General features: G+C 44.1%; 1 pseudogene; it reads left to right on the forward strand.

The window, feature by feature from the left end:
- The first annotated feature begins 364 nt into the window (after positions 1-364).
- LOC129814161 (nuclear pore complex protein Nup155-like) lies at positions 365-22,318 on the forward strand (annotated as a pseudogene).
- Positions 22,319-23,483: the final 1,165 nt, after the last annotated feature.

Raw genomic sequence — 23,483 nt, forward strand, 5'->3', positions numbered from 1 at the left:
GCTGACAAGGTAAAAATCTGCCGCTGAACAAGGCAGTTAACCCACTGTTCCCCGGTAAGGCCGTCATTGTAAATAAGAATTTGTTCTTAACTGACTTGCCTAGTTAAATAGCGTCTTGCATTGAAATGCAGTGACTGCTGCGCCCCTCGGGAGCCCCAATGATTTAGCCTTTGTGCTTTTTTGATTACATTATTTATTTATTTTTAAATCACAAGTGACGTTACCAGATGAATATTATATTATAGAACAAAACGTATAAGATCTCATAAGCCTGTTTTTATTTATGTATCTAAAAACCCTACAAAAAATGAAATTAATTTCCCCATAGGCTTTGTCCAACGAATCATTGCGGATTTTGTGCCTACAAAAAGACACCATTACTTACTCGATTGAAAGTACACCGGAGGTATTTCATAACCTTTCACCCCTAGCTCTGTTCAAAAGTGGCATGAGGCTAGCAGCAACGTTTGTTTACACTGAAGACTACGGGATCATGTTTTGATTTCTGTAAGGTAAGATTACATTTTGTTGCGAGTATCAATAGTAGGGAACGTTATTCAATAAATCTCATTAGTTACCAAGCTAGCTAACATATACAGCAATTGACCCACGTTTTTAGCTAGCGTACCAACAGGTGCTAGTGTCTTGTCGTTCGGTAGCTAGCTAGTAGGTTAACTGGTCCATTGTTTTCACAAGTTAGCCACCACACGAACTTGTATCACTTCCAACCGACGTATTTTGATAAACAGAAAAGTGGTGTTAACTAACGTTACTGAATCACTGCAGACAGTCCGTAGAGACGGGGTTGGACCAACCCTAGTTTGTCCTTGTAATATGGAGATCTTCAAAGTTGAGTAAACAACCCTAGATAACTGGGGCTAGCTAGCTGGCCACTGTCTATGTGTTTGCCATGGAATCAGCCTATCAAATCGAACTTTATTTGTCACATTCGCCGAATACAACAAGTGTAGACTTCACCGTGAAAGGCTTACTTACAAGCCATTAAATTAACCAACAGTGCAGTTCAAGAAAAATAAAAAGTAACACAATAACGAGGCTATACACAGGGGGCACCAGTACCGAGTCAGTGTGCGGGGGTATAGGCTAGTTGAGGTAATCTGTACATGTAGGTTGGGGCAAAGTGACTATGCATTGGTAACAAACAAACAGCGAATAGCAGCAGTGTACAAAAGGGAGGGGGGGTAGACTTGTTCACCAGTCTTATGATTGGGGGTAGAAGCTGTTGAGGAGCCTTTTGGTCCTAGACTTGGCGCTCTGGTACTGCTGGCCGTGCGGTAGCAGAGAAAACAGTCTATAACTTGGGTGACTGGAGTCTCTGACAATTTTATGGGCTTTCCTTTGACACCACCTATTATATAGGTCCTGGATAGCAGGAAGCTTGGCCCCAGTGATGTACTGGGCCGTTTGTAAGGCGCTAGAGGGTAGTGCAGTCAGATGCCGAGCAGTTACCGTACCAGCTGGTGACTCAACCGGTCATGATGCTCTCAATGGTGCAGCTGTAGGAACTTTTGAGGATCTGGGGCCCCATGCCAAATCTTTTCAGTCTCTTGAGGGGGAAACTCTACCTGCTCCACTACAGCTCTGTCAATGTTAATGGGGGCCTGTTCGGCCTGCCTTTTCCTGAAGTCCAAGATCAGCTCCTTAGTCTTGCTAACATTGTGGGAGAGGTTGTTGTCCTGGCACCACAAGGCCAGTTCTCTGACCACCTCCCGATAGGCCGTCTGTTTGTTGTCGGTGATCAGGCCTACCACTGTTGTGTCATAAGCAAACTTAATGATGGTGTTGGAGTCGTGTTTGGCCATGCAGTCGTGGGTGAATTTAATGTGTTATTTCACCTTTATTTAACCAGGTAGGCTAGTTGAGAACAAGTTCATTTGCAACTGCGACCTGGCCAAGATAAAGCAAAGCAGTTCGACACATACAACAACACAGAGTTACACATACAATCAATAATACAGTAGGAAAATCTTTATACAGCATGTGCAAATGAGGTAGGATAAGAGAGGTAAGGTAATAAATAGGCCATGGTGGCAAAGTAATTACAATATAGCAATTAAACACTGGAATGATAGGCTGTGCAGAGGATGAATGTGCAAGTTGAGATACTGGGGTGCAAAGGAGCAAGATAAAGTATGGGTATGAGGTAGATTGGATGGGCTATTTACAGATTAGCTATGTACAGGTGCAGTGATCTGTGAGCTGCTCTGACAGCTGGTGCTTAAAACTAGTGAGGGAGGGAAGTCTCCAGCTTCAGAGATGAGAGGTGAACAGGAATACAGGAGGGGACTAAGTAGACACCCCTGAGGGTCCCCAGTGTTACGGATCAACGTGGCAGATGTGTTATTGCCTACTCTTACCACCTGGGTGCGGCCCGTCAGGAAGTCCAAGATCCAGTTGCAGAGGGAGGTGTTTAGTCCCGGGGTCCTTAGCTTAGTGATGAGCTTCGTGGGTACTATGGTGTTGAATGCTAAGCTGTAGTCAATGAACAGCTTTCTCACATAGGTGTTCCTTTTGTACAGGTGAGAAAGGGCAGAGTGGAGTGCAATTGAGATTGCGTCATCTGTTGGGGCGGTATGCAAATTGGAGTGGGTCTTGGGTGTCTGGGAGGATGCTGTTGATGTGTGCCATGACCAGCCTTTCAAAGCACTTCATGGCTACCGACGTGAGTGCCACGGGGCGGTTATCATTTAGGCTGGTTACCTTTGCTTCCTTTGGCACAGGGACTATGGTGGTCTGCTTGAAACATGTGGGTATTACGTACTCTGTCAGGGAGAGGTTGAAAATGAAGAATTTTTCTTTGAGTCGGACGGGAAGGATATACTCCAAACACCTGAACAGGCCCTCATCCCCGTCATTCGCTGGAGAAAGAGATTGGGGTTCCTTGTGAGGATCAGGTGACGAGTGGCTAATCTGCCTTTGCCATCAGTACTGTTGGCTAACGTTCAATCACTGGAAAATAAATGAGATGAACTGAAAACAATTATATCCTACCAACATGACATTAACTGTAATATCTAATGTTTCACAGAGTTGTGGCTGAACGACTACATTAATAACATACAGCTGGCGGGTTATGCACTTTATCGGCAGGATGGAACAGCAGCCTCTGGTAAGACACGGGGCAAGGGCCTATGCATATTTGTAAACAATAGCTGGTGCACGATATCTAAGGAAGTCTCGAGGTTCTGCTCGCCTGAGGTAGAGTTTCTCATGATAAGCTGTAGACCACACTATCTACCTAGTTTTCATCTGTATTTTTTTGTAGCTGTCTACATACACCACACCAAAATTGCGCTCAATGAGCTCTATGCCGCCATAAGCAAACAAGAAAACACTCATCCAGAGGCGGCGCTCCAAGTGGCCATGGACTTTAATGCGGGGAAACTTAAATCAGTTACCTAATTGGTTGCACATTTAACATGCTGATAGAGGGGAAAGAAACTAGGCCACCTTACCTCCACATAAAGAGACGCGTACAAAGCTCTCCCTCGCCCTCCATTTGGCAAATCTGACCATAATTCTCTCCTCCTGATTACAATCAAAAATTAAAGCAGGAAGCATCAGTGACTCGGTCTAAAAAAGTGGTTAGATGAAGCCGATGCTAAACTACAGGACTGTTTTGCTAACACAGACTGGAATATGTTCTGGGATTCTTCTGGTGGCATTGAAGTACACCACATCAGTCACTGGCTTCATCAATAAGTGCATCGACGACGGAAGCTTATAAGAAATCCCGCTATGCCCTCCGAACCAGCAAAGCATCAATACAGGACTAAGGTCGAATCGTACTGCTCCGACGCTCGTCAGATGTGGCAGGGCTTGCAAACTATTAGACTACAAAGGGAAGCACAGCCAAGAGCTGCCCACTGACGCGAGCCTACAAGACCAGCTAAATGCTGGTCTTGTAGGCTCACTTCGAGGCAAGTAACACTGAAACCTGCAGGAGAGCACCAGCTGTTCCGGGAAGACTGATCAAGCTCGCCACAGCCGACATGAGTAAGACCTTTAAACAGGTCAACATTCACAAGGCCGCAGGGCCAGACGGATTACCAGGACGTGTACTCTGAGCTTTCGCTGATCAACTGACAAGTGTCTTCACTGACATTTTCAACCTCTCCCTGTCTGAGTCTGTAATACCAACATAGTCCCTGTGCCTAAACACTAAGGTTACCTGCCTAAATGACTGTTACCTACCCGTAGCACTCGCATCTGTAGCCATGAAGTGCTTTGAAAGGCTAGTCATGGCTCACATCAACACCATTATCCCAGAAACCCTAGAGCCACTCCAATTTGCGTACCGCACGCACGAACAGATCCACAGATGATGCAATCTCTATTGCTCTCCACGCTGCCCTTTCACACCTGACAAAAGGAACACCTGTGAGAATGCTATTCATTGACTACAGCTCAGCGTTCAACCACGTAGTGCCCTCAAATCTAATCACTAAGCTAAGGACCCTGGGACTAAACGCCTCCCTCTGCAACTGGATCCTGGACTTCCTGACGGGCAACCCCCAGGTGGTAAGGGTAGGTAACAACATCCGCCACGCTGATCCTCAACAGGGGATAGGGAGGCGGTCAGAGACCTGACTGTGTGGTACCAGGATAACAACCTCTAACCTCAACGTGATCAAAACAAAGATGATTGTGGACTACTGGAAAAGGAAGACCGAGCACGCCCCCTTTCTCATCGGCGGGGCTGTAGTGGAGCAGGTTGAGAGCTTCAAGTTCCTTGTCGTCCACATCACCAACAAACTAACATGGTCCAAGCACACCAAGACAGTCGTGAAGAGGGCACGACAAAATCTATTCCCCCCCTCAGGAGACTGAAAAGATTTGGCATGGGTCCTTAGATCCTCAAGGTTCTACAGCTGCACCATCGAGAGCATCCTGACGGGTTGCATCACTGCCTGGTATGGCAACTGCTCGGCCTCCGGCCACAAGGCACTACAGGAAGTTGTGCATACGGCCCGATACAGGACCTCTATATCAGGCGGTGTCAGAGGAAGACTCTAAAAATTGTCAGACTCCAGTCACCCAAGTCATAGACTGTTCTATCTGCTACCACACAGGAAGCAGTACCGGAGCGCCAAGTCTAGGTCCTAGAGGCTTCTAAACAGCTTCTACCCCCAAGCTATAAGACTCCTGAACAATTAATCAAATGGCTACCCAGATTATTTGCATTACCCCCCCCACCCCCTCCTATGCTGCTGCTGCTACTCTGTTATTGTCGATGCATATTCACTTGAATCACTCTACCTATATGTTCATATTACCTTGTCACTGGTGCCCCCACACATTGACTCTGTACCTGTACCCCCTGTATATAGCCCCACAATTTTAATTTACTGCTGCTCTTTAATAATTTTTTCTTTCTATTTAAATTATTTTTTTTCCCTTAACTGCATTGTTGGTTAAGGGCTTGTAAGTAGGCATTTTACTGCTACACCTGTTGTATTCGGCGCATGTGACAAATTTGATTTTAAATATTCTTTCCATCTTCTCAGGTGACTCTCATCAGTCGCTGAGTGTCAGATGCCGTCCGCCTTAGGACCCAGCACGCCTGCTTCTGCCCTTGCCGAAGCGCTGGAGAGCTCTGGTCGGATCATAGACCGACACCTTCAAGAAGACCGCATGCTTCCCGGACATCTCCGAGCTTCTTAATGTCCCCTGTCACAGTAGGTCAAGTGATCAATGGTGCAAGTTTGTATGTTGTTCAAGTTTGTCAATTCGATTTATCTCACAGGTCATTCTAGCCATGATACTTGGTTGTAGCCTTCTTACTGTGTCTAGGGAGACTACAGCCACGTTTCGGCGCTTACATCACTTCCCAAATTGTGCTAAGGTGATTTAAAAAAAATAATAATAATAATTTCTTTCTCTCCCCCTCTGTTACAGACATGCCATCTTTGTCTGGGGGGTCAGACATGGACTACCCTCTTCAGGAACCTGGGCTGCTCAGTGTGCCAAACCTCCCTGAGCTCAGTGCAGTCCGCAGGGTTCCCCTACCACCTGAGCTGGTGGAGAAATTCAGCCGTGTCCTTTTCAGAGAATACACAGAGGGAGCTGTGTCTAGGGAAAGATCTCAATTGCATACTCCTTTTGTCTTCTATCCTTGTCTCCTTCTCAAAACCCATTGGACTAGAAAGCCAGAGGTTCCTCTCCTCTGAACTTCTCCAATGGGTTTTGAGAATGGGGCAAGGGCGCGATGAGCATGCAATTGAGATTCTCCCTAGGTCTCACCAGTTGAACTCAGAAGGGCCGGTGCAGGGTTATATGAACTATCTATGTAAAACTAACTACCACTTTAGACAAGTTGCCTAGCCCTTAACCTCCCCCTAACAGATATGCAGTGCAATTGTATGATGGGAGTTTTTCCTGAAATTTGTCGGGCGTGGCTCACCATTGACAACGATATCTTCATGTGGAATTATGAGGATGGGTGAGTACCAAGCACTCCTAAATAAAGTCACTTTATGCAGTAGCAGAAAACATGGACCCATTTTCTCTGTCTCTTGTCTGTGCTACAGGGGGGATGTTGCATATTTTGACGGGCTCAGTGAAACCATCCTGTCCGTGGGGCTGGTCAAACCTAAAGCAGGTCAAATTGCATAACTTACCTGAGCTGTGTTTCCTGTATTCAAAGCCACAACAGCTTTGTAGGTGTTTGGCTTAACTTAACCCACAGGATACACATTTTTCCTGCAGGGACTTTCCAGCCACACATCCACTTCCTGTTGGTCTTAGCCACTCCTGTGGATGTGGTGATCCTGGGGCTCAGCTTCGCTAAAGCTCAGGCAGGTAAGTAATGATGACCCTTATACCTGAACCACACACGCTAGACACAATACAATACTCCTGGTGTCATCAATTCAGCAACAGTTATGAAATTGGTTGATTTGGTTTATATTGACATGGTTGTGTTGTTGGTATTAGTATTGACCCACCGTGGGCTACTTCAGAAATGTATCATCTAATCTTTTTCCTCTCCCTCTCTGTGTTGAATGACAGCATGTCTGGAGGGATACAGTTGCTCCCAAACCCGCTGTACTCCATCCCCACAGACAACACCTACCACCTGGCCATCACCTCCACTGATCTGGGACGCATCTTCCTGGCAGGGGAAGATGGCTGCCTATATGAGGTAGCCTACCAGGCCGAGGCTGGCTGGTTCAGCCAACGCTGCAGGAAGATTAACCACTCCAAAAGCAGCCTGTCCTTCCTCGTCCCCTCTCTGCTCCAGTTCTCCTTCTCTGAGGATGGTAAGGATAGTTTTCAGGCTCCTTGTGGAGTTGGAATGTTCTTGTGTTATGCTCTAGTTCTTAAATTAAATTTCACATTTCTATCTTTGTGCTCCACAGACCCGGTAGTGCAGATTGCCATTGACAACTCCCGTAACACTCTCTTCACCCGCTCAGAGAAGGGGGTTCTACAGGTATATAACCCGTAAGAGTTTAACAATTTGAATGGTAGCACTGTAGTAAATATCCATATGTGTAAGTATTTGCAGAATGACATTGCTTTGGTTAGAACTTTGTCAGACATTTGAAAAGGTTCTTCTGAATAGGACCTTGAGTTTAAAGCTGCTGCATGTTCCAGGTGTATGACCTGGGTGCAGATGGGCAGGGTCTGAGCCGTGTGGCGGCCATGTCACAGAGCTCCATCGTAGCTGCAGTAGGAAACATTGCCAGGTCTGTCTGCTACTCCTCACCTCTGGATAATATCCGGAGGGCTAGTGAATGGTCAATCAATAAAATCTATTTCAAGCCCTTTTTATATCAGCTAATGTCACAAAGTGCTATACAGAAAAACAGCCTAAAACCCCAAACAGCAAGCAATGCAGATGTAGAAGCACGTGGCTAGGAAAAACGTCCTGGTCAAAGGTTATCACTGCTTAAGAACAGGTCAAATCTATTTATTTTATATCTCTCTATAGGACCATTGATCGCTCTGTGTTTAAACCCATCGTACAGATCTCTGATAGACAGATTTGAGTCCTCCTACTGCCACCTGCTGGCTGTCACTCACACGGGTAAGGAGACGGACTGACATTGTATACACTTATCCTGTAATGAAAACAAAGACCTTATGAAGACCTGTAGCTCTCTCTGTGCTTCTAGGAGTGCGTCTCTACTTCAGTACTACTCCCTTTGCCCCACCGCATGCCAAGCACCCAGCGGCACGCCCTAGTCTGCTAGCTCTGGTCCATGTCCGCCTGCCTCCAGGCTTCTCTGCCTCCTCCACCCTGCAGAAACCTGCTAAGGTCCACAAGGCTCTGTACATCAAAGGTAAAGCCACTGAAGTCTGTATGCTATCCTGCAGTGGAGGCTGGTGGGAAGAGCTATAGGAGGACGGGCTCATTGTAATGGCTGAAATGGAATGGTATCAGACCTATGGAAACCACACATTTCAATCTGTTCTATTAATTCCATTCCAGCCATTTACAATGAGCCCATCCTCCTATAGCTCCTCTCACGATCCTCCAATGCTATCCTTTTATAATTGGTTCTCGAGCATCGCCCTAGTTAAAGGGTCAATCTGTAGTTGCTATGTCAATTTCTTTAACTTAAATGTAGAATATACCCATTTGATATTTGACAAATACCACCTACAGTGCATTCGGAACGTATTCAGACCCCTTGACTTTTTCCACATTTTGTTACGTTACAGCCTTCTAAAAAATAAATAAAAATGTATCTCATAAATCTACACAAAATACCCCATAATGACAACCATGAAAACAGGTTTTCTTTTTCCCAATGTATTTAAAATAAAAACATACCTCATTTACAAAAGTATTCAGACCCTTAGCTATGAGACTCGAAATTGAGCTCAGGTGCATCCTGTTTCCATTGATCATCCTTGAGATGTTTCTACAACTTGATTGGAGTCCACTTGCGGTAAGTTCAATTGATTGGACATGATTTGTAAAGCCACAAGATCCCACAATTGACAGTGCATGTCTGAGCAAAAACCAAGCCATGAGGTCGACGGAATTGTCCGTAGAGCTCCGAAACAACAGGATTGTGTCAAAGCACAGGTCTGGGGAAGGGTACCAAAAAATGTCTGCACCATTGAAGGTCCCCCAAGAACACGGTGGCCGCCATCATTCTTAAATGGAAGCTTTTTGGAACCACCATTACTCTTCCTTGAGCTGGCTGCCCGGCCAAATTGGGGGAGAAGGGCCATGGATGTGACCAAGAACCCGATCCCTCTGACAGAGCTCTGGAGTCCCTCTGTAGAAATGGTTGTGCTTCTGGAAGGTTCTCCCATCTCTGCAGCACTCCACCAATCAGGCCTTTATGGTAGAGTGGCCAGACGGAAGCCACTCCGTAAAAGGAACGACAGCCCGCTTGGAGTTTGCCAAGAGGCACCTAAAGGACTCAGACCATGAGAAACAATATTTTCTGGTCTGATTAAACCAAGATTGGACTCTGGCCTGAATGCCAAGCGTTATGTCTGGAGGAAACCTGGCACCATCCCTAGCATGGTGGTGGCAGTATCATGCTGTGGGAGTGTTTTTCAGCGGCAGGGACTGGGACACTAGTCAGGATCGAGGGAAAGATGAACAGAGAGATCCTTGATGAAATCCTGCTCAAGAGCACTTAGTACCTCAGACTGGGGCGACGGTTCACCTTCCAACAGGATAATGAGCCGGAGTACACAACTAAGACAATACAGGCGTGGCTTCTGGACAAGTCTCATAATGTCCTTGAGTGGCCCAGCCTGAGCCCAGACTTGAATCCAATCGAACATCTCTGGAGTGACCTGAAAATGGCTGTGCAGCGACGCTCCCTATCCAACCTGACAGAGCTTGAGAGGATCCTCAGAGAAGAATGGGAGAAACTCTCCAAATACAGGTGTGCCAAGGTTGTAGCGTCATACCCAAGAAGACTCAAGGCTGTAAGCACTGCCAAAGGTGCTTCAACAAAGTACTGAGTAAAGTTTCAACTGTTCTGCCTGCTGCTATGGAACACTGACCTGTTCACCGGACGTGCTACCTGTCCCAGACCTGCTGTTTTCAACTCTCTAGAGACGGCAGGAGCTGTAGAGATACTCTCAATGATTGGCTATGAAAAGCTAACTGACATTTACTCCTGAGGTTCTGACTTGTTGCACCCTCGACAACTACTGTGATTATTATTATTATTATTTGACCCTGCTGGTCATTTATGAACATTTGAACATCTTGGTCATGTTCTGTTATAATCTCCACCCGGCACAGCCAGAAGAGGACTGGCCACCCCTCATAGCCTGGTTCCTCTCTAGGTTTCTTCCTAGGTTTTGGCCTTTCTAGGGAGTTTTTCCTAGCCACCGTGCTTCTACACCTGCATTGCTTGCTGTTTGGGGTTTTAGGCTGGGTTTCTGTACAGCACTTTGAGATATCAGCTGATGTAAGAAGGGCTATATAAATAAATTTGATTTAAAGGGTTTGAGTACCTTTTTTTTTATGTTTGCAAGAATGTCTAAACCTGTTTTTGCTTTGTCATTATGGTGTATTGTTTTAATCAATTTTAGAATAAGGCTGTAATGTAACAAAATCTGGATAAAGTCAAGGGATCTGAATACTTTCCGAATGCACTGTATAAATGCCCCATGAACTTAGTTCAACTGTTGTACCCCACCAGAACCCAAAATATAATTTTTTTTGTTGCTGTTTTTAAACAAACAAACGCTGTGTAGCCTCAAAACATGCGTAAAACTATAATTGTAATATTATGGATATTCAGTCCTTCTATCCTTAGCTCTGTCTACACATTTCGCCAAGCCCATCCCTCAGAATTTTACCAAAACGGAGACAGAGTGGCTGCTTTGTTAGTGATTCAATAGCGGATTGACCCTTTTTTTAAAGTTTACTCGTGTTGATCCCTACAGGAGTTCTCATGGCAGCTTCTGAGGCTGAGGACAGTGACATCCTGTGGTGTATCAACCACGACTCCTTCCCCTTTAAGAAACCCCTGATGGAGGCACAGGTGGGAGCTGACAGCTAGGGTCATAGTAAGAAGTATTACACCAGATCCACACACACTTGGATGTCATGTCAAAACCGAGCTTACTTTGTGATTAGGGTTGCAAAGGTTCGTAAATTTCCATGGGAAGTTAAGCCAGGGAATTTTACTTAAATTCATCAAAAAAGTCAGCTTATAACAGTGAACCTTTTTTGTGGGATACGCATAAGGCAATTCTAGGTCTTATGGCATATTTTGGTTAAACTATCCCCAATTCAATGGAATTGCAACCCTCTGCATGCACAGTGCATTCTTCCATCACATGTACAGCTGATTCTCAAGATCTTGCACACTAATGAGATGCTATTGAGCCCACACTACTACACTGTCTGAGCCAAAGACTACATGCTTTCTGGTAAGCTTTGATTACAATACTGGGTGGGGTGAATATATTTTATATGACAGGATTTTTGTTAACTAGTAAATGGTAGCCTACAGCAAAGTCTAACTTATCAACAATTTCTGCTTGTTAGTTTTTGCTACCATGTGGGTTTTAGCTTGCTTGAGTCTGCTAACTGAGGAATATTAGTATACATGTTTCATTATAAAATATTTATCTTATAAAGGAGTTGTTTAATCTAACTGCCTAACTATTTATCTGTACATGGAATGATTTTCTAATCATTACAGGGAAGTGCTACGAGCACTATCTGATGTGTGGAGACATTTCACTGTAGCTAATGTAGGAGGAAAAGCTGTGTACATTTGCAAATACTGTGCAAATCATATGTGAAGAATGCAACAAAGATGCAGAATCAACTGGCCAAGTGCATAAAGTTCCCTCAGCATTCACAAAAAGCAGCCTCTGACAAAAGTCCCTCTACTTCTATTCGAGGTGAAAATGATGAATCAGACACCTTATTGATAGCAACAGCTCATGGTCCTCCTGGAATCAGAAGTTTTTTTTGACTCAATGGAGGAACGTAGTCAGAGATGCTGATGAATGTCTTGCTCGAGCTGTGTATGCAACTGGTTCACCTCTGATGCTCACAAGCAATGTGTATTGGAAGAGATTTCTGAATGTTCTTCGCCCAGCATAACCCCTCTTACAAGACATGCTTTATCTACTCATTTGCTGGATGCAGAGTTCAAGTGAAGGTCAAGCAAATCATAGAGAAAGCGGACTGTATTGCAATCAGCTCTGATGGGTGGTCGAATGTTCGTGGGCAAGGAATAATTAACTACATCTCCACCCCTCAACCAGCATTCTACAAGAGCACAGACACAAGGGACAACAGACACACCGGTCTCTACATTGCAGATGAGCTGAAGGCCGTCATCAATGATCTTTGAACACAAAGTATTTGCACTGGTGACAGTGCTGCGAACATGAAGGCTGCTTGGTCTAAAGTGGAGGAGTCCTACCCTCACATCACACCCATTAGCTGTACTGCTAATGCATTGAATCTGCTCCTCAAGGACATCAAGAGCAAGAGGATCAAGAGGATCCTCCTGGATGATGTATTTTGGGAGAGAGTGGTAAGCAGCCTGAAACTCATGAAACCTATAGCAGTAGCCATTGCACGGATTGAGGGAGATGATGCCATCCTGTCTGATGTTCAGACTCTGCTTGTTTGGGAACACGCATACCAAAGCACACAACAGGCTGACCAATAAAAGGGTTGAAAAATTGGTGGCCATCCGGGCAAATTTGAGGCTTTTTGAGCCTGACAACGAGCCACCCTCAACAAGGTTGGAAAGTGACGATGAGGCTTCAGTCTGATGTTCAAGAGGTGGACATTGAGGAGGCCCAGAGAGAAGACAACCAAAGCTTTATTTTCTAGACTATAATTTTACAGATGTATTTTGAAAACATTTTTGGGAGATGCGATGGATCATTCAATAATTCCCTTTCTTTTGTTCAGTGAAATCATCACATGTGAAGTCAACTCATTTAATTAAAGTTCAATTCATAACTAAATTTTTTATTTCTATTGTAAGGATTTAATCACTTGCAATTGTCTACTTATGGTATGGTAAAGGTTTGTTTCTGTCTCCGTATGGTAAATATATTGAATGCAAAAATGGACATTTTAAATTGTATTAATTTGCATATTTCTATTAATTCCCATATTCCCACGGAAAGTTTCCACTTCTGAACCCTATTTGCAATGCATATGCTATGATTTTGATTAATTTCTTTTGCAATTTGACTTTAAAAAAGTATTGTAGAGCATATTGTCTGTATTTAATTTCAGGTGATGTCCAATGTAGATGGCCACTCCTGGGCGCTATGTGCCATCGAGGAGGAGAAAACACCTAAAATCTCTACCCCCCCCCTGAATAAGGACCAGGTTCCTCTCACTGACACTCCTGTCGTGGTAAAGCAACACAATGTCCCTCCACAGAAGTTTGTCCTTATCTCTGCCAAGGTACAGTCAAGATTTTACAGCTTAGTTTGTACCGTGTGAATGGCACTAAATTCACACAGTCGATGAAACTTGTTCAGTCCTGTCTGTAATTTTGTGAACAAAGGCAAAAATCTATAAACTTGTTGTTAATCATGGTCTTCCAGGGAAGTCACATCTTCCACAAGTTGCGGCTGGTGGACCAGCTGCGCCACCTACTGGTGTGTGGTACTGGTGGAGAGAGTGAAGAAGTCGAACGCTTCTTCAAACTGCACAGAGTATGAATCTCATTACTCAATGTCTTGTTAGTGCAAGTACCCCTACACACACTCTGTCTTTATTTCTCTGTTTATTGATCTAATCCTCTCAGGAGAAGCAGGCGTGTGCCACTGCTCTGATTCTGTCCTGTTCCAGTGCTGCCTGCGACAGAAAGGTGTCTCAGTGGGCCACCAGAGCCTTCTTTAGGTATGGAGGAGAGGCTCAGATGAGGTTCCCCTCGGGTCATTCTGCTCCTAGCAGCGTTGGAGCGCTGTTCAGCTCTCCTGTACCAGGTGAGGGGCATCTGAGGAAGGATTTCTGCTTTTAGCACTTTAGCATTATATGAATTCCCATTTGTTGTAACATGGCAATAATGTCGTAGTGGAAATCCCTTGTGTAAATTGTACAGATTTGAATGAGAAGTTGTCTGTGCATCACTTGTCTGACTCCCTACCTGTTGTTCTTATAGGATCCCATATGTTTGTTGGTAGCAGCCCCATTCCTAACCCTAGTTTCCTAGCTACACCGGCTCCAGGTACACTACCTTCATTTTCCTCCATATGATTGCCGAGTGCCTTGCAGTCAACAGTACTAAACAGTCAATGGAATGGCATCAACCACTTGGAAACCAAATTATTTTGTGTTTGATACCATTCCATTGACTCCATTCCAAGCATTATTCCTCCCCTCAGCAGCCTCCACTGACACATTCACCCACTGAATATTGGCAACATTGAGTGAATTACTTAGGAACATTTGAGTGGTTTTAATGTGTGTGTGTGTTTTTTGCCATTGACAACAATATCTCAGGTATGATGCCCCAGAGTGTGTCTACGCCCTATGTACCAGCCATGCCCTCCGCCCCCATCGCTGGCTTGTCCTCTGGGCCAGAGGTGGTCTTCTCAGGGAAGCACAACGGCATCAGTGTCTACTTCACACGCATACTGGGGTGAGTCACCTCAGCTGGACAAAGTACGGTACTCAGGTCTCACCTCCATACTGGGGTGAGTCACCTCAGCTGGACAAAGTACGGTACTCCGGTCTCACCTCCATACTGGGGTGAGTCACCTCAGCTGGACAACGTACGGTACTCAGGTCTCACCTCCATACTGGGGAAATACAATTTTCTGGCATGTTTAAAGGGATAGTTCACCCAAATTACAAAATGAAATGTTGGTGTCCATACCCTGTAAGCAGTCTTTAGACAAGGTATGACACCAATCCATTCTTTGGTTTATTAGCATTTGTGGCACATCCTATTCAAGTCATGTTACTGATATTATAATTTTTATTTAGGTGAACTATCCCTTTACCTTTTGTACTGGACTCAGAAACATTAATGTGTCACTTATGTCATGGCTTGAGTCACTTGACTTATCATTATTGATTAACAGTAATATCTGGGACGGGAGTCTTGCTGTTGAGAAGATCGTCATTAAAGGAAATCAGGCTGTCAGTGTTGTGAGTATTACGTAAACAGCAAATTAGTCTTCCTTTGACCATCATCATCAAATTAACCTGCAATCTCGCTCTCCCAGTTGGAGAGCACAGCCAGCTCATCTGATCTGGAGTCAGTTCTTCTGGAGCTCTGTGGTCTGAAGGACTTCCTGGATAAGAACTCCCAGTTCAGCCCCTCGTCTCTGGGTACAACCAGGTAAGACAGACCCTTGGGCCCTGCTTCTCCCCGTGGCCAAGCCCTGGGCTGGCTACTTTATGGGAAATATAGCTACACTTCTATGGTCATTGGGTGAAATAAATACGGTTTGAATGGCATCTTATGCTCTACAGTTTTAGCTCACCAGCCAATCTGCAGCGGCTGCTAGGTTTCATGCGGCCTGATGGAGCCAGTTCTCAGCAAATTCAGCACGAACTCCAGAGGAAGTACCACAGTAAGTAATATGTGGGTGTTAAAGGTAAACTGCCATCCACATCAAGGAGCAACTAGAATTACAGCAGGGTCTGAGTATAATCATAACACTATTAAGAACACACTGTTCTTGAATTATTTTGTGGTCTCCGACTGTTTAATCCTTATTTCTATCCTCTCCCCGTCCCCAGCCGAGGCTCAGGTCTATGAGAAGATCTCCCTGCAGGGTATCCAGCAGCTGGTGCATCGCTCCTGTCAGACCCTGGCCCTGTGGAAGCTGCTGTGTGACCACCAGTTCAGCCTCATTGTCTCTGAACTACCCAAGGTAAGTTCTAGATCCATGACCTCACTGGGGACTGGTTCCCCGGACACAGATGATTAACCCTACTTCATTGTCCATTGGGATTGATTTTTAATCTAGGTCCAGGTTTAATCTGTGCCTGGGGAAACCAGTGCTGGATATTCAGGATTTGCAGGAATACATTGTGCTGTCAATCACTGACTGATTCATCCCATTGTTTAATCGTCCAAGTATTTTGTCAAGATGTTTCTCTTGTATCCTGTTTATAACCCCTCTGTGCATTGCGTTCTAGGAGTTCCAGGACCAGATGAAGGGGGTGAGTTTTAAGGACGTGGTGATCCGGGGTCTGGAGCTGACCGGAGCCCTGATCACAGCCCTCATCAACGTCTACATCAAAGACTCTGCCTCTGTAGATGCCATAAGCACCCACCTCAGACATCTGCCCCCTACTGTACAGCAGTGACGACAGCATCTGCTCAAAGGTAGAGCATACTCACACCCGGTTGTTTTTTTTTTCTATATGACAGGGATGATGTACAACAGACATTGCATCCGATTTTAGTCTGTGGGCAGACTTTTTGGTATCATCCACTGCCCTCGTTTCTCCCAGTATAACAGTACCTGAGAACTGAATGTCTCCCTCTCAGGCTAATGAGTTGCTGCAGGGCTCCAGACAGATCCAGACTAGGACAGATAAGGAGAGAACACAGAGTCATTACAGCTCTACCAGCTGATCAGCCATCACACAGACCTGCCACTGGTCTGCTCCCAGTACAGACAGGGTAAGGCTGCCATCATACTGGCCCGGAGCCAGTAAAAACATGTCGGGCCAGTGGATCTCGTCAGTCACTGGCCCGACCAGGCCAGTAAATTCTCAGTGCATTTTTGCAATCCAGTTCAACATTTACCTGCTCTGTTGCAGTCTACTATTGAAGACTACACGCAGAAATGGCATGACTTTTCCATTTGAGCAATATGATTGGCTGTTCATTCAAGCACCACCACGTTCCCACGAGTCACAACTTCTCGAGCCGTACATGAGTTGATGCCATCAATCTACTCGCTCAGCTTATTTATTTTAGTTAAGGAAAGGTATTTACAGATGTAAACCTTCAATAGTGAACATGCTACTGTTGCTAGTCTGCAAATGAAAGCTGTAAAAAGACATCTAGCATTTGTCTCAGCTAGCCTACTATAGCTAGGTCTATCTCTTTTGGAACACAGTTGTCTTAAAGGGGCAGTGTCCTAATATGAGATGTATAAAAAAAATCTTGAAATGACACTAAAGCAATGCAATTCTAAAGAATAGACTAATGACTTCCATTGCAAAATTATATTACACAGCTTTTTATACATATCATAATAACTAAATGCAGCCAATAATGGCTGCATATAGAGAGAAAGCATACCAACCTAGAGACCCTGCATGACCCCAATGCATTTAGAAACTACACCATGTCCGGGCCAGTAGAAATGATTTTTGGTCCCATATGACCGGACCAGTAAGAAAATAAGATGAAGGAAAATAGTCATAATTTCCAGGAACCACCCAAACATAAACATGTGAAAATGGCTTGTTTTGTAGTCAAAAAAAAGATAAGTGTTTCCAATGACATCAACCAATTAGTAGACAATGCCTACACATCATTGGTTAAAATCACATGATGCACACTGTCATTGGAAATGCTTATCTTTTTTTTTCTTTCACAAACACAGAAATAAGCCATTTTCACATATGTTGACAGTGGGGTGGGGCTGGAGATGAACATACATTTGGAACTTAGAAATGTCCCTTCAACATTGGACCCTGCAAATATTACTCTTAATGCTTACTGTGTGGATGGATGCTAACAATGTTTCTCTCCCTCTCAGTGCGTTTCTATGAGGGAGTGCTGGAGCTGTGCCTGACTGCAGCGGATAAGAAGGATCCTCAGAGGCTGGGACCTCACTTCTATAAGAACGGAGGATCAGGCTGGAGCACTGGCCTTCCAGGAGAGGTGACCTACTACCTGTTCACATTGAATATGAAATACTGTGGTAATAGATATCTGCTAAGGGATGTCCGGGCCCTTTATTTTCTCCTTTTGTGCTGACATCGTCTGACCACCCCCTCCACTCCTCCTGGAGGTTGTTGTGTTATAAGTGTATCACAGACACCATGCAGGAGCTGGTGAACCAAAGTAAAGCTGCACCTCAGTCTCCCAGCGTCCCTAAGCAGCCAGGAACCCCTGTCATGACCTCTGGTCCTAACATGCTGAGCAACGAGGATGCCACCGCCCACGTGAGTGCTGCTGGGAGGAGACTTGCCCCCAATGGCAATTGCAAGATTTAGTTTACTTATTTTTATGTGAATGTGTGTTAGTTCCAAGATTTTGGCCTCAATTCATGAATAAGCTGATAATGATGTTCTTTCTCCCTGGTAGTTTGAGCAGATTATTGGTCTGGCCCAGAGGTCACAGGATCAACTCTTCCACATAGCCCTCTACAACTGGCTTATACAGGCTGACCTCACCGACAAGCTTCTGGAGGTAAGAACCTTCTGGCATTGTCCCGCAGTCACAGCCTGAGATGCCTAGTTCTGGAATTCTTTGTATTGCAATTAACTGATCTTTCATTGTGTGGCCTGGTGGTTTTAATATTATCCTTGCACTCTGTCTGTGTGGTCTATCCAGGTGAACTCTCCTTACCTGGAGGAACACATGATGCACATGATCAAACGGGAGCAGAGTAAGGTGTGGAACATGGACCTGCTGTGGAGATACTATGAGAAGAGCCGCAGCTTTGGGAAGGCAGCTCATGTCCTGCGGACATGCTCAGGTAAAAGGCCTAACAGGCTATGAGTCTTTATACATGATGGGCCATTTGCACACAATGGTCCTGTGTTGCTCAGTTGGTAGAGCACGGTGCTAACAAGGCAAAGGATCGATTCCCTCTGGGAACACCCATAAAAATAAACATGTAGACACGTGATTTTTAAGTCCTTTGCATAAGTGTCGGCTAAATGGCTTTTATTTTTATCCTCTCCAACAGTCATGAAAATGTCCTCATTCCTGTTGATTCTGAGCAATGTTAAATGTGAGTATAAATGTGTCGGTTCAATACTGAGATCTCTCTGAAGCAGAGGCTGGAATACATCTCCAGGGCCATCCTGTCAGCCAAGAGCTCCTCCTGCATCTCTGCCCAGGGAGCTGAGGGGGAGTTCCTGCACCAACTGGAGGAGAAGATGGAGGTACGGGGAGGGGAGATTCTAGCTCTAATCTTGAAATGTATTTATTTTTCACCCTTTGATACAGCTTAGATGTATATATTTTTTAAGTCAAGCTGATATGGTTTCATCCCTCCCAGGTGGTCCGTATTCAGGTCCAGATCCAGGAGACTCTGAGCAGACAGTACTCCCAGCATCCCTCTGTACAGGGAGCTGTGTCACAACTGGATTCAGAGCTTATGGACATCACCAAGGTAACAGTACATGAATATCTAACATTATCCTTGACTCTAATGTTGTTTTTTTTAATACTCTATCCTTTGTCCTCCAACCTAGCTCTATGGGGAGTTTGCAGATCACTTTCGGTTGTCTGAATGCAAGCTGGCCATCATCCACTGTGCGGGTCACTCTGACCCCATCCTGGTGCACTCTCTGTGGCAGGAGGTCATGGAGAAAGGTGTGTGCAGACAAATAAACATGGTAGCACCTGATGTCATCCCAGTCGTTTCTCTCTGACGCTTTGGTCTTTTGGAACTTTCTATTGCATTCTGAACTATTTCTTAAAGGGACAATTCAGGATTTTGGCATTGTGGATACAATTTTTATGTCTATGCGTGCAGTTTGAAGGAAGTTGCTAACTAACGTTAGTGCAATTGCAGAATGCTAGCTGTTCCTGTAAACCATAAAAATGGTATCCATGAGATGATCTAACTCTGGGGAAGTAGATAAAGGGCTTCCTTTCCAAATACCCCAAATTACTTTTTCTATTTGTTCCAGAGCTGTGTGACAGTGTGGCCAGGAGTCCAGCTGACAGAATAAGCGCTCTGAGTCTCAAACTGGTGTCTCTTGGAAAGATCTATGCTGGAACACCCAGATACTTCCCTATAGGTAAAACCCCAGGTCTACTTTCCATCTATTTACCCCATGATTTCTCTACAGATTTTCATGTATGTAAAACATCCCCACTTAGTGTAATTACATTAGCAATTCATGAAGTCAACATGCATAGTATGTCTCTAAGGTGTGTCTCTGTAAGGACTGGAAGTGTAATCTGTGTTTTGCCTAATTGTCCACCAAGCGCTGTGGCCTGTCGTAGCTTGTCTACTCTTGGACTACAGAGATCTGTTGCAATTACAATTACAGCTGGCAGGCATAGGATACGAACAGTGGCGTAGAGCAGTTTTGCGGGGTACCCCGCAAGGTCTGAGCACGGCTCCCCCAATTATATTATTTCTTGGATTATTTTGTCACCTTGCGGCAGAGGGGAATTTTTTTTTGCTAATTTCCTGCTATTCTACACATTTTTCCACGAGGCTGAGGGTAATTTCCTGTAATAAAAAATATATAAAATCAGGGCTTATGACGTGTGTGTCGTCCCCCCCCTATTAATATGAGTAGATAAAGATACCCTTAATATTAAAGGGTTATAATGAATTACAGAATTTGCACCTGTTTAACGTGAGCATTATTTAATGAGGAATGGCGCTGTACACTTAATACTGAATGTTTCCAACTCTGGCTGTGTGTATCCCAGGATCCGTGTTGGCAGCGTCTAAAGAAGCCTCTCCACCTGGTAGAGTGTATCCATGTGCTGCTGTCAGGATACGTGGAGGATCCCAGCAAAGTACCAACATATGACCGGTAACTAACCCACCACCAAGTGTGTTAACCTTTTCTCCTGTCTCCATTTATAAATGCTCCTTATTTGGAAGCATATCAACCTGTTTACATAGTAATGAGAATGTAATTGTTTGTGAAATGTGTCTAATATGCACTGTCTTACTCATATTTCTCTCTGTCCCTTTCAGACGGCGGTTCACTAATGTGTGTCTGGATAACATCTGTGGTTACCTGGTGGAGCTGCAGTCCCTGAGTCCCAACTCTGCCCTGCAGCTCACCATCGGCAACTTCAAGGCCCTGCAGGCCAAGCTGGAGAAAGTTCACTAAGGAGGTCTCCAGGGGTCACAGGAGGATCCTCAATTAAAGGGACAGATTGAGACACTGCAACTTTTGGCGTGCTAAATACAGAGACCTCAAGATTGATAGAGGTTTACAGTTGTGAATAACATGATTTGAAAGATTCCCTTCCTCTCTTTCTTTATCTTCTGTTGTGGCTGATTTCTGATAGTGGCGTGACATTGAGAACAGTTTGGTCTCTGACTGCCATTACATTTCAAAGGATTAACACCCCCACATTTCTCATGAAGAGGGGGGTATTGACCAGCTCGCTCTACACTCCTTTCTTCAGATGTTTTACATCCTGTTTTTAACTTATTTTATAAGTACAGTATGCATTTTGTTTTGAACAATAAGCCTAGAAGTTATGTTAAGAAGTTAGGACAACCACTTATTGGTGGCTGAGGGAATTGTATTGGTCTCACAAAAATGTATGTTGGGAAAACAACATGAACTGTTGTTCAGACACCGAATTAGAGTACAGTACTTTACAGGGATGGGATCTTCATTTAAATCCACATCATGGAGTTACTGTTCTTCTCATGTGGGTAAAATATTGAATGTACGTATGTTGAGGAGAAATGCACTTACATGATTGCTCTCAGATGGCTTGGTCATTTTGTTTGAACTTAAATCCATATGCTGATGTCTTTCCCTCTACATGCCATGATTGAGTCATAAGTGTTGCCGTTTGTTACATGGACATTGTGATTTGAGGATGTTACATAGACATTGTGATTTGAGGATGTTACATAGACATTGTGATTTGAGGATGTTACATAGACATTGTGATTTGAGGATGTTACATAGACATTGTGATTTGAGGATGTTACATAGACATTGTGATTTGAGGATGTTACATAGACATTGTGATTTGAGGACGCTGTCTTAATCACTCCACTCATTTAAGCCCCTTTTAATTCTCCCCCTCAGTTTAGATGTCAGAAGACTTTGTTAAGCTGTTTGTATTTTGGTTTGTCTGTACCAATCAACCTCTCTGTAATACAAAGGGGAATATTTGTACTCCAAATATTACGCTCGGAAGGCCTTTCTCTTCTGCCAAAGGTTTATAACAACAATGACAACTAAACCCTTTTACACGTTTTGTTTGTATTTTCTCTTTCTGAATGACCAGACGCCTTGAACAGTCTGTTTGCTTTTGGCTGACTAGTTAAGTAGCATTTATGAGTGTTTGTCTGATTTTTATGTATCTTGTACTCAACTGAGATTTCGTGGTTATGCCAGAAGTCCTTGAGCCATGCCTTGTATAAGGGTGCTGTTCAAATAGCTTTAGTCTGTCAACTTAGGCATGCAATTTTACATAAATTGAATCATTAAAATTTGTCAAGTTTCTTTGGTTGAAAGTTTTGTATACATTTTTTTTTTAAAGTATAAAACCTCCAACCTCTTCAGTACAATAAAAAATACACTTTTTGCACAAGTGAATCTTCAGAGATCCATTTATGGGGAACTGTAGTGATTTCACTGAAGGACCAACATCATAGTTGTCATTTAACAAAGTTCCCCAGCTTAAAGGTTCATACTTTGTGTCCCTGCTGTTTTTGTTGACATAGTTACCCTTAATGGAGGATAATTGTACCTCAGGGCCGGTTGCTGTCACTGCAACGTAGTAATTATTGCTGGATGTTTTTCTCCCAAGTACTCAGGCATGGGCCTTTGATTTTAAATTGCTGGAAACAAAATAATTAAAGTAGCTTCTGCTCCAGAGATGCAGAATTGATTTCCCAACCTCATGAAGCACTTAAATTAAACTCACTTGAAGTTGAAATGCTTGTTAACAAAAACTTTACAGTATGTAATGATATCTATAGTGTATTTTATGTAGCTTACATTCTGCAGGGTTGACAACATTAACATCCTTGTGATTCAGTCACCATTGCCAAAAATAGGTTTTATTGTCAGATAAAACAGATTGGTACAGTGAAATGTGTTTTATAGGGTTGTGTCTTGCTCAACGGCACACTGACAGATTTTTCACGTTGTCGGTTCAGATATTCAAACCAACGACCTTTCAGTTGCTGGGCCAACGCTCTAACTGCTAGGCTACCTGCCACCCTAGCTGTATCTTTCAGAGAGTAGTTAGAGTTCGCTGATATTCACTTAGATGTGATAGTATATACATCAAAGATGGTGGATAAATAATATAGTTCACTCAGGTCGTTTCCATTGAAAAGAATGGTCAAGGTTCCTGTGTAAGTGGGCGTTCCCTGTTACGTGAGCATGCTTTCTCGTTCCTTCATGATCACTGGCATGCTCAATCGAGCTAGGGAACAGCCAGCTCTTATCTACTTATAGGGTGTGTTCGTCTACCCAGGTGTTGCCAGCCACCCCTCCGCTGGGCAGGGGCAATAAGTAGACCAGAGCGGCCCTGCCATGGCCAGAAAATGTTGTATATACTGCCTGTTTGTTTACAGTAGTATAATTACACTAATGAAATCATGGTGATAAGCCAATCTAATTTAAATGTATTTTCAGACAACACAGATCCTAAAGAGCA

Source organism: Salvelinus fontinalis, chromosome 2 (genome assembly GCF_029448725.1).
Source record: "Salvelinus fontinalis isolate EN_2023a chromosome 2, ASM2944872v1, whole genome shotgun sequence".
In the NCBI taxonomy this organism is placed as follows: domain Eukaryota; kingdom Metazoa; phylum Chordata; class Actinopteri; order Salmoniformes; family Salmonidae; genus Salvelinus; species Salvelinus fontinalis.